At 38.4% G+C, this 12,746-nt stretch overlaps 1 long non-coding RNA gene across 1 annotated transcript; it reads left to right on the top strand.

Moving 5' to 3' along the window:
• Positions 1-9,583: 9,583 nt before the first annotated feature.
• Positions 9,584-10,401, top strand: LOC108417160. The gene is made up of 3 exons (XR_001857332.2): positions 9,584-9,989; positions 10,098-10,174; positions 10,272-10,401. It is a non-coding gene; the product is annotated as an uncharacterized LOC108417160 (long non-coding RNA).
• Positions 10,402-12,746: the final 2,345 nt, after the last annotated feature.

The following is a 12,746-nucleotide window of genomic DNA, read 5'->3' as shown; positions in this document are numbered from 1 at the left end:
ACGCTCTGTGTTTAACACCCATCACTTCCTGAGAGAGAGAGAGAGAGAGAGAGAGAGAGAGAGAAAGAGAGAGAAAGAGAGAGAGAGAGAGAGAACTGAGAAAGTGGCGTAGCCATGATTAGGCCTGAGTTAGCCTGGGCCTATTTAGATTGATCACAGGGCTACTCAGTCAAATGGGGAAAGAAAATGTATCAAGTCAGTAATTATCGAGTCCGTAAACAATAGCTAGTGAATGATTTTTTCAAGCAAATTTAGATCAGCAGGCATGTATAACAGAGCAGTTTTACTATCTTTTTAATACAAAGAGAATGTCATATTAAATATTATATAATTGATGACACAGATGTTTCACCAAATAGCATTGCTTTCCGGTCTTGAAGTCTATATTTATAGTGATTTGATCCCTTTCTGAGCTAACGTAGTAATGGAAAAGCATTAAGAATTGCAATGGGAATTCTCCTACGAGACATGGTGAGTGTGAATGCATGTTAAAAGCACTATTAAAATGGAGGGCAGGAGTGCTGGTAGGAATTTTTGGCCCTCTTGAATGTTCAGGCTCATTGTCTCTCCTCAGTTCTCTGCAGAACATAAGCTGAAATTAAAACAGACAAAAATGTTCATAACCCTGCTCTTTCTTTTGTCACAGCACCAACAATGTATCCTTTACCTAGATTGTGTGGTTATGTAATGAAATAGTTTTTTGCTTCTGATTGAATACAATTACATGTATTCTGTAACCCAACCCTGACTGTAAATAGTTGAACCTGTCCTTTTTGCTCTTCTCAAAAGTGCTGCATCTTGGATGTTGAAGCTGAAGTCCATAATGAATGGAGTAGGAGAGATGCATTATTTAAAACCCACTAAAATCTTCAGATCTACAAACATTCTCATTTAAAATGCAAGGGTAAATCTTGTAAAAATATATTGTGACAATAGTATTCTTCAATACATGGATCACTTGCTTGACAAATATACATTTACTGATGCTTATTAACAGGACATGCACAGCATGTACACTCAGAGTGTAAATGGGCCATTCTAGAAACACGTACAGAGGAATTCACAGTGGTGGTGACAGGAAGCAGACATTCAAAGTGCGGAGTAACTGAAGGAGAAGCCATAATGCACAAACTAGACTGTAAATCATTGCCTGGAAAAATAATGAAAAGACTGTTTAGATATTAGGAGATATTAAATATATTCTTAACAACATTGAAACAATATTTCGTTATGTGCTGAACATTAGAAACAACCTCTGCTTTATTTTAAATAAATGCTATTTTTAATTTAGTGTGATACAATGATGAGCAACAAAATATGCAAACAAATGCATGAAATCTATGGGGCTCATATTTTTCATGAACTGTATTAATTGTCAGATTTGATCTGTTTCATAGTTTATCCTCTGGTCCAATGCAGTGTCAGATATGGAGGGTGGCACTACAAGAATCGAGTACTGATTTTGACAACTTGCTGAGACTGTTTGGATTTGAGATGCATCTTTCAGTCCAAGAACAGCAAAACAGCAAAATGTTTCAAAACACAAAAGATGTGTTGACTGCAAAAAGGCAAAACAAGGTCAAGCTATACTTGCACCTGGATACACAGCAATTCGCAGCAAAATCACTTTTGGAAAACATCTATGGAAGCTTACACAACATTGCAGACCTCAGGTGAGAACATTCTATAGCACACATCTTTACCATTTGTTTAACTGTAGTGAATTAGAATTATCTGTAGAAATATCCCCATATAAAGCCCAATAAGGTGTATGTGATAGTGTAGAGATTTGTGACAGTAGCAGCCTTCAGATTTCAAGTCAGTTTTATCTGCATAGCAGTCATATAATTTGTGATAATTAGTGATGGCCTTATACTCCATGTATGCTTACTTAGATTTGTGTACAAGAAAACATGTATAAGAATATTTTGAAACAAATATTCATAAAAGGAAAAAAAATGAAAGTAACGTTTTCTCTTTGGATAAAATCTGTACAAATAATAACGTCAAACAGTGAAGCAGTTTATAGGTTCCCTTCTACCTGAAATCTTTTCTACATCATTTATTATGTGCTTGGAAAATGATTAAATTATTACATTTAAATTATAACCAGTTTCTAAATCTCATCTGAAACCACTTAAAGAAACAAACGGCTCTCATTGTACTTTCAGATAGTCTCTAAGATTCTCACTCTTCGGCAAAACTGATTGCACACTGACTTCGATCTTTATCAGGCTGAGCCGCAAGAAAAATAAACCAAAATATTGTTTAAAATATTACACTGTCCTCTGCTGGTGTAAATGCATCATTACAATTTTCAAATGACGTGTGTGTGTGTGTGTGTGTGTGTGTGTGTGTGTGTGTGTGTGTTTTGCTTTGCCTTGTTGCTTTTTTTTTTCATATTTAAGACATTTTCCAAGCCACTTCAAACACAAACTCATAACGCAGCATAACATTACCATAACTATGCCATAAACGTCATGGCTGATGCCATAAGCTGTCATTAGTGGTCATAACAGATTTTATCATGACATCAATCATTATGACAACTATCATGACAATTACTGGTAATAGTAACATTACACTGTTATATTACTGAACAAAGTCTGTCATGACGTGTTTATGGCAGTGTTATGTCAATGTTATGTAGCAGGGCTCTAGTAATGTGTTACCAAACTTTGTAAAAGTAACAAGTTGGTCAAGTAGCAGTTGTTGGTCAAAGGCCTGTCAGAATTATTATATCCCCACAATGTTTTGAACTGATTGCAATCATTTAAGTTGACAGCAATTATTCTCCACAGATGTTAGTTTGAGCAATCATATGTTGATTTTGAAACCAGCAGAATGGGATTTGCATGTGTTCATCAGTTATTTTGAATACATTTAAAATCAAGGAAATCAAACACATTTATTGTTAAATTTCATGAATCTAACATGCGTCTGCCTTATCATCGCTTCCCAACGTTACAGAAAGACCAGCCGATCAATGTGTAGTAGTACTCAATATTCATATATGACAAATGTACCTCATTCATATCCATTTATTTTACACTTAACAATGTGAAATCTTAGTTTCTGTGTAAATTTTCTGAAGCATTTAAACAAGCTGTGTAATCAATCACAGTTTTACTCTAAACAATCACAATCCCACAAGAGTGTCTGTCTGGATGCTTTAATTAATCATATAATTTCTGTAATCTAACAAAACTCACCTATTATGTATACGGGAATGTTATACTGAAGTCATGCAGCAACGTACTCACTATACTTATATTTATGCAAATCATGCAGCTCTAATGAGGACGTACTTTTCAGTTGAATTATAAATGAGGAAAATACTCATTAACTCAGTGGTATGACAGCCTGCATTGGTGCACATCCAGACAGACAGTCCTTAGCTCCTGACTCTCTCTGCTCTGATTGGTTGGTCTGGTGGGTGTTCTGCTTGCTTACTGAAGTGGGAGACAGAGATTCATTTAATAAATCTATTATCTGAAAGACATGTTGGTTTTGTAGTGACACAGCAGTATCAGCAAAACTCACTCGACCCAGCAGCTGAAAATGTGTGGAAATCATTAACACCAAAAACGTCTGAACCTCTTTTCCTAAAAAGCTGCGACGCTGTGCAGAATGTAAATAAAAAAACAATGCAATAATGTGCAAATCAAGTAAACTGTATTTTTAAAGGAAAACACTACAAAGACAACATATCAAATGTTGAAACTGAGAAATGTTATTGTTTTTTTTTAATATATTTCCATTTTGAATTTGATGATAACAACACATTTAAAAAAGTTGGGACATGGGAATGTTTAGAACTGTGCTGCATCATCTCTTCTTTTAACAACAAGTCAAGTCAAGTCAAATTTATTTGTAGAGCGCTTTTTACAACTGATGTCACAAAGCAGCTTCACGGAATTCCAGAAAAAAACAAAGTTTTAACAAGGATGTAAAAACCCCCAGGTGAGCAAGTCAGGGGCAACAGTGGCAAGGAAAAACTCCCTCAGAGCTGAGGAAGAAACCTTGGGAGGAACCAGGCTCACCAGTGGGGACCCATCCCGCTCTGGTCAAACTACCTACAAGTGATTATACTACTAATATTAATAGCAGTAATATTATTATTAGGAATAGCTAGGAGTCTATGAAAACATATTTTATAGGATATTATATTTATATTTCTCAACTCTGACTGAGATCCAGTTCTGTTGTAACTCCTCTCGCTGGGTGTTTACAGTGGTAGAGACCTTCATCTGACTTTGAGACAGTACGGATGGTCATCTCTCCTGTAGTCTGAGTCTGGAGGAGTGATCCATTCTTATAGAACTCAGCTGTGAGGTCTTAGGGCTTTGTGTGGTGATATAAACAGTGCAGAGTCAGAGGACCTGCCTCAGTCACAGGACAGGACTCACCTGGATAACAGCACCGTCTGGAAAAGAATATAAATAAAAATGCTGAACCTTTGGGAAAGTGAAGACCCACATGGTGTTTGATGTAGCTCCATACCCGATATGACTGTGAATGACCTTCCTTACCAAACATGAGAACCACATTAATGAGCTCAGATGTTGTGGTGACCCAAATCTTAGTCTTAGCGGCCCCCGACACAAAATTACTGTAAAGTGGGTCACTGCAAAAAAACATTTATAAATATTAGAAAGAAAGATTAAAATAAGTTAAGTTAAAATAAGAAAAAATATGGTAAGATGGTCTCATATGGTAGGTATGGTAATAAAGCACATGGTAAAGACTTATATTTAGAAAAAAAAATCAGAATAGGGTTTGTCAAATAAGCGATCACATAAATCAAATGATATAATCATGTAAATAACAGTATTGTTACAAGCCCACTTTGGATGAGTGAAATAAACACTGAAAAAGGAAAGAGCCACAGATAAACATGACATGTACACTTAAGTTGTTTCTTTCTTCAAGAACAAACAGAGAGCAGTACATTTAATTTACATTAAAAGTAACAGGACTGTTAAAGGTGTGTTTTTTTTCACTACATGACACAATATTTCTAGAGCAATATAGAACAAATCACCAATATTTCCCTTACACAAATAGACTGCTGGATGTATTTAAAGCGTGATGTGGTTCACATGAAGTTTCATCTCCTGGTCTAAAGCTGAATGACCTCATTTCTACTACATGATAGTAGGTCAAAGCTTGGTTTTCCAGCACATCAGAGGACTGAGACAACACTGTTAACCCACATCACTGACACTGATCATCTATTTAGTGGCAAAACTGGTTTTATGGTTTAAAGCTTCACAAGCATGTTTTTTTCTACTTTTTCATTCACACTCAGAACTTTCTCTAGTTCAGTCCATTAAACACACATTTTCACATAAACATATACTGTAGTGTTATATATATCAGTTAAAAACATATACTGTAGTGTTTCAGTGACCACTGACTGAAACACACACAATTATCTCACATAAACCACTCAGATTAAATATTAGTAGCACCTTAAATATCAGTAGTACCTTCATACAGCAGCTCTCACTCTGCTGAGGACATAAATTTACTCACAGAGTATCACAGAGAGAGACCTGAACTCCATACTGTCCCTGTAATGACTGAATGACTGAACAATGCTCTGTGTTCAACACTCATCACTTCCTGAGCGAGCGAGAGAGAGAGAGAGAGTTCAGATTTATTTAATGGCCCACATTTTTATACATATTTTGTATTTCTAGCATTTGGTGTTGAAATGATTGTTCTCTTTTTAAAGGATAAATAGTGAGCAGTAATGCTAAAGATGAACAATCCATGTCATTTTGACAGTGTTTGAACTTGGTAATGCAGATTAAAAGAGTCAATTCGGTGAGGACAAACACATGTTTAGGTCCCATAAGAATGTGTGGGCTATAAACATCACAGTATGCAGGTATTTCAAGGGTATACCTAAAATAGTATGCCTAAGATTAAGTGACCCTTATTAATACCACAACAGGGAAATTTCACCTCCGCATTTATCCCATCCGTGCAGTGAAACACCACATACACACTAGTGAATGCAAACACAGGGGCCAGTGACCGGTGGGCAGCCCTATCCACAGTGCCCAGGGAGCAGTTGGGGGTTAGGTGCCTTGCGCTAAGGGTACTTCAGTCACATACTCTCAGCTCAGGGGATTGAACTGGCAAACTTCACAGGGCTGGTTCCCTAACCTCCAGCCCATGACTGGCCCTAACTTACACTTACACATTATTTCATGTTTCTATTATAATAAATCTGTATAAAAGTTGGTATCAAGTTTAATAATCTTTAGTGGTTCTGTACATAAGTAGGATGAAAGTAAATGACAAGTGAACTGCAGGTGTGGTTTAGTGTTTATTCTTCACAAAATGAAATTCCAACTTAAATAAATAATTATTTTGTTGCGTCAGTGTAACATGCTAACAGACAAACATAAGTAATTATGCAAGTTTTGATTTCATTTTTCCAAAGTGATGTGCACCTTTTGAGCTACATGGACAAGAATTTTACAGCATTAATGACAATGAAACAGATCACATGTATATAAAAGTAATATTAAATAGTTCTGAACAACTATGTAAATTAATTCTTCAAACCATTCATTTATGCATAAAAAAAAAACAATGGACCTTGAAAATTCACCTTTAAAAAGCAATTATTGCCTGATCTGACTGATGCTTACAGAGAGGCTGAGTGACACATGCTCAGTGTGGTTTTCTTTAACCCTGCAAATCATTCTTTCCATAAAAAAATTTGAGGCAGGCAATTGTCTGTGTATCTTTAAAGTCATTTTTGCAGAACTGTTTTTGATGTTTGAATATTTGGTTTACGTTTGGGATGATTAGTCTTAGCACCCTCAGGACCTTTATCTGCCAACATATCTTCAATGACAAAATCCTCGTCTGTCAAGATCTCATCAGGTTTAACACCTGATGGTCTCATCAAAAACATACAATCTTCTAAGGATGGTTTATGACTCCATTGACATCTTCTGCAATCAATACTCCAGCTCTTCAGTGTACTGCAGGGCATCATCCACAGCACCAGTAAAATCTGTGAAAATCATTATTATATAGTGTTGCATTATACTACAGTTCAGGGCATAATCCAGTGCGTCTATGAAAGTTTTTTTTAAAACAAATTGCACATAATTGTTTGTTTAGGCTAGCGCAGAACAGATGAAGCCAACATTTTGCTATTAATGCTGTTTATTAATAATATTATGGAAAATAATAAAACTGATTAGCAATGATAACTGATGAGAAAGCCAAAGCTGCATAGTCATTGTCCGAAGCACCACTGCTAAAGTTTTCCATAAACACTTGCTCCAGTGAATAAACACATACACCCTGCCGAGAGCTTGGTCTCCCATAGGCTGCCAGCTTTTCAGGGGGAATATTAAAAGGTGACCCTTTATTGTAATGTTCCTTTTTCTATGAAATAAACACTCAACAGACTCAGCAACATCAGCAATGCATTAATGATGCAGCAGTGAAGACCGAATTAAATGTGTAAATAAAATTAGTTTATAATCTGATGAATTCAGTTGTTTTCTCTTTATTTGGAGTGTCCAAATTCATATATGTAGATGTTAAACTGAGAGGAACTGAACATGTAACAGGTTTAATACAGACCATTTCAACATCCTCAACAAGCTGTTACAGACCTGCTGCTCACACCATTCTGTACCTAGAACTTAACTGGATTAGGTTTTGGATAGAGGTTTAGGTTAGGGTTGGGATTAGGGACAGGGTGAGGGTTAGGTTTTGGGTAAAGTTGGGTAAAGATGGGTTTTGCTTCATTTAGTTGCCATGTAAAGTCTGCTTGATGTAACATATAAACAACAATACATCTACTTAGTGTAAAAAATGCATCAACAGAACATTTTTAAGATATTCACCTTCATGTATTCAGATGCTTCACCACAGCTTCTTTACTCTGTTAAGAGTTTATTAACCACCTACCAAGGACCACACAAAATAAAAGTGTCATCCATCAAAATCGTTCCACTAAAAGTGGCAGTGAACAACACTGGCAGTACCCCAGCAATGAGTACCTCTGGCAGAAAAAATGGGGAGTGTAAAAAAGGGCCCGTTCTGATGTGCCAGTCCAGACCTCGTAGCTGAGACTGCTGAGCTCGGCCTGATGTTAGCTGGGTAGACTGCGTTTCCTTTCCATTCTACACTCTGCACAACTGGGCAGCAGACTTGGTAAAAGGACTCAACAGCTGAACCCAAGCACCAAACTGCATTTCCTGACAGCTCCTATTTGTCTATTCCTGCTATCCTTTCATTCATCCCTCCGTGCTCTCATAGGATCCCATACCTTTTGTAACTCATATAATTTTCTATACATAGCCATGGATTTAGTAAAAGACTCAACAGCTGGATCCAACCTGCAAACTGCATTTTATACTGATAGCCTTCATTTATCTATCGCTTCTACATTTTTACACCTACCTTGAAAATAATTTGTTAGAACTTTCAATGTTTAATGCATATTTATTGAACTTGAAATAAATATTCAATTTTTAATACAAACGACATATCTGTACTTTATTTTGATAGTTAACTAAGTCATAGTTTTCCTGCTGGGCTTTGGCGGGTTTACATTGGCAGGTTTCTTCACCAACTTTTTCATTACTCTCTGGTTATTATTATTGTCACTTTCAGTTTTTAACACATGCATTTAAGTGACTGAAATCTAATGATTCAAATATAATAACGTGCTGGTGAAATAATAATGATCTTATTTATAATGCAGAATGTTAAAGGCGTGTTGATTCAAAGTGAAGTTTTCCACCGCAGTAAAGCTGGCTTGCGGTGAACGACTCGGGTTCCTACCAGCTGTAACTCCAGAGAGCTCTATCGTGCATCCACAAGCTCTGGTGGCTTTGTTAGTCCAGATTTCTGAATTCAGATGACATCATATTCCACCCCAATATTATCTAAAAATATATTTATATATATATATTTACAATTTAAAATATATACACAGTAATAATCACGCAAGGCATGCATGCACTATTAAAGTCATGCAATGCTGGTCATGATCTGATTTGTGAAAACTTTCACAAACACAGTTTGGTATATTTGAGTGATTTATGCAGGTCTACTCCCACTTTCATGAGATTTTATTGGCATCAGAACTATATCACTCAAATATACCAAATCAGATGATGACCAGCACTGCAGGACTTTAATAGTGCATGCAGGCACTGCGTGATTATTACTGTGTATATATTTTAAATTGCGTTCCAAAGTTAAAACCACATTTTCAGCTTTTTTTGAGCAACAGCTTTTTAATCAATGACTGACAAATAACGTTTTCATCTCCTCACGTGTTTTACTGCGTCACTTTTTGGGTACATGATAGAAATATCATGTCTGGTTTCATCTGAGAGCTCCGCTCTTGAAGTTAGACGCTTCAGAAAACGAACCCCCGCTGTGTCATATTGGCGGATTGTGGCGTGGAACGTGACGTCATCTGAATTGACAGGTCAGGACTGAGAAAGCCGCCCGCAGCTTTATGTAACCAGTAGAGTTTGCTGCCTGGAAGTACCGTATGGGCGTAGACGGCCACCGTAGTTGAGGTGCTGCTGTGACTTCCGGTATTTTGCTTCTCAGGTGAAACGCATTATTTCCACTAGTATAAAGGTAAGGCAGTGCACGTCAAGCCTGGGTTTCTCATAGTTGCTGTGTCTGTGCTGTGGGGCTTTGCTGCTGGGAGGTGTCGCTTGGAGGGTTGCTAGGCTACGGGTACGCTCTGTACCCCTCCTCTCTCTCTCTCTCTCTCTCTCTCTCTCTCTCTCTCTCTCTCTCTCTCTCTCTCTCTCTCTCTCTCTCATTGCAGCCACGGGCTGTATGAGCACCAGCGTAGAGTGTTTTGGGCAGATGAATACACTCCTGAAGGTGTGCGGAATTGGGCGTGCCAGAATACGGGTGGGTTTGAGTCTGCATGCCAGAATACCGGTGTGTTTGAGCGTTGGCGTACCGGAATACAGGTGGGTTTGTAATTGGTCATTTCGTGGTGTTTTAAGTCACGCTGTAATTAATATTTTGCACAATATACGTATATATGTAGTGTGTTAAATATGGTATTGTTTAATTAGGTCCTGGGGAAGCCCTCACTGCCCTATACTGATTTAGGTAAACATACACCCGTATGAATGGTAACTTTTATCTGAAGGTACGTGTTGAGTAGTTATTAATTTCTTTATTAGTAGTGTTGAAAGTGATTTAACTTAGCATTTTACTAATTGTTTTAATTGACTAATTTTGATTAGGTTCTGGTGTGGATGTCGCCCAAGTTGAATCTAGGTGGCTTCTAGAGACCTAAATTAAGGAGCCTTGGAGTGGCGCCACTGCTGTTTTGCCTATGATCCAATTTTGTTGTTTTCTTTTTTTGTTTTTTACATTGTGGTCTTGTGTAGAATCAAATTGATTTTTTTTTTTTTTAGTAAATAAATTTTTTTTATTTTTTTCTGTTGATCCACTTTTAGTGGACCAACTGAATTATTGTTGGATTTGTTGTGTCTTTGGTTTATTGTAATAGGTTGTCTTGTTTGTTTTTTTTTTCTCTTTTTTTTACTTTTCGGTATATTGGCTGCAGTTTCGAGGGTTGTTTATAGCCCAGGTTGTTTTATAGTGCTGTGATGTTAACAGCTGTCTCTTGTTCCTTTTAGAGCGTACCTGTGTCTGCGGCAGTTCCGCAGTCGGTTACCTTCGGAAGGCTTCCTCTCTTCTTGGGCACACCTCTTTTCACACTTTGCGTGCTGTGGTAATGTTAATGTGTTGGTCACGTGCACTTTTCTCTTAAAGCCTGGTACTTGTGTGGTTGTGTGCTTGTGTGTGATTTCAGGTTCCTAGAGGTAGGCGTGAGAAGGGTTGAAGCAGTGCCAGATTCAACAACCTGGTGGTATTATCTCCTTGTTGGAGGAAAAAAGGGGTGCAGCCAGTATACCTGACTTCTTTTCTGTTTCCTTTTTTTAATTTTGTTTTGTTTAAATTGAACATTTACGTGCCCTCTACCTTCTTTTTTTTTATGTGCGCCCACATGCTTATTTAGATTTTAATTGATGTATTAATAAAGTTGCAATTTTTATCTTGAATCAAAGTGCAAGGTTTATTACATGTTTATTACATGTTTATTAAATGTTGAAAATCCTACTCAGTCCACGTCTCTGAATTTCTCTAAGGGTTTCTTATTGAATGATTCCAAATGAACCTGTGTGATGTTTCGAGTAACACTAAATATTTCCTGGGGTGAAATTCCTCAGGTGGCGTAGTAGGCTACCTCATACACTGCAAAGGGCCACATAAGTGCCTTCATGTCAACGAGGCGCCGACACAAAACGGTGGGGTAGAATGTAACCAGTAGAGTTTGCTGCCTGGAAGTACCGTATGGGCGTAGACGGCCACCGTAGTTGAGGTGCTGCTGTGACTTCCGGTATTTTGCTTCTCAGGTGAAACGCATTATTTCCACTAGTATAAAGGTAAGGCAGTGCACGTCAAGCCTGGGTTTCTCATAGTTGCTGTGTCTGTGCTGTGGGGCTTTGCTGCTGGGAGGTGTCGCTTGGAGGGTTGCTAGGCTTTCTGGGGTAGAGCCAATACTGTCCCCTTCCAATGTGTGGCTCTGCACGCCGGAGGGAGCTAGTTTTCCGGTAGTCGGGAACGAGGGGCAGCACGACCCAAATGTGAACTACCCACAGGACGCACTGGCACACGTTCATTATCACATTCCCGAGCATAATGCCCTGATTGTTGGCATCGCCTACAAATTACATTAGATTGACTAGGCCCCACAGGGCGTGAGGGAGCTTGTAGCCTAGCAATACTCTGTGTTAACTGATTAATCTGTTCTTGCTGTTTAAGTAGAATTGCTTTCAGTTCTACCAACTCTGAAGAACTAACAGCAGACTGCTGAGGCCCTGGTAGCTCCCTAGATGTCTGCAATGCACACATGGAGGGGACAGAATAACTCCTACCTCTACTGCTGTCCTCGGGTCTACCCTCCCGTTCCCACCGAATAGCCTCTGCCCACACCTGCAACATGGATAGTCCTGGTGTCTGCCGAACCAACCGCTTTAGTTCTCTGCGAAGAGTAGAATCTAAAACATGTTCCACAAACTGATCACGAACAAGTACATCAGAATTAAGAACAATATTAGGTGCAGACTGCTTAACTTTATCTATCAGGGCTAAAAGGGCATGGGAAAATTCTTGCAAAAATTCTCCTTCCAACTGCTTACGACCAAAGAAACTCTCCTGGAGGGCAACATAAGACTTAGAGCAACCATACAGCTCTTTAAGAACAGATAAAATCTTCTGTGGATCTTCCCTTTCTGCTCTTGACCTGTACCGGATCTCATCTTTTGCCTCCCCCTCTAGGTGATCCAGCATAAAATAAGCCTGGTCTAGAGGCCCTAAATGGCATGCACGTATGCTAGCCTGTACCTCCTCACTCCAGTCATCAATACTAATACCAACTCTGCCTCGAAATACTGGGCACTTGCGCTCACGAGGAATGTACAACAACCTTTCAGCAGGTGTTGAATTACTCACAGACTGTTGTGGGTCGGAGACATTACTCGCAGCTTCTGGTGGCTGGGCTGTGGCTTGTTCATGTAGGAGGCATTCATTATCTGCCTGGAGCTGTCGCACAAGATCTCGCAATTCTTGGAGTTCAGTTGCCATAATGAAGGAGAACACAAATTTACTAACAAAGAAAACCTTTACTAGGGCACCCAGTTAAAGTTCTT

The sequence above is a fragment of the Pygocentrus nattereri genome, chromosome 2 (genome assembly GCF_015220715.1).
Source record: "Pygocentrus nattereri isolate fPygNat1 chromosome 2, fPygNat1.pri, whole genome shotgun sequence".
In the NCBI taxonomy this organism is placed as follows: Eukaryota; Metazoa; Chordata; class Actinopteri; order Characiformes; family Serrasalmidae; genus Pygocentrus; species Pygocentrus nattereri.
Note: the sequence above shows the minus strand (reverse complement) of the source record. Positions and strands in the feature narration are given on the sequence as shown.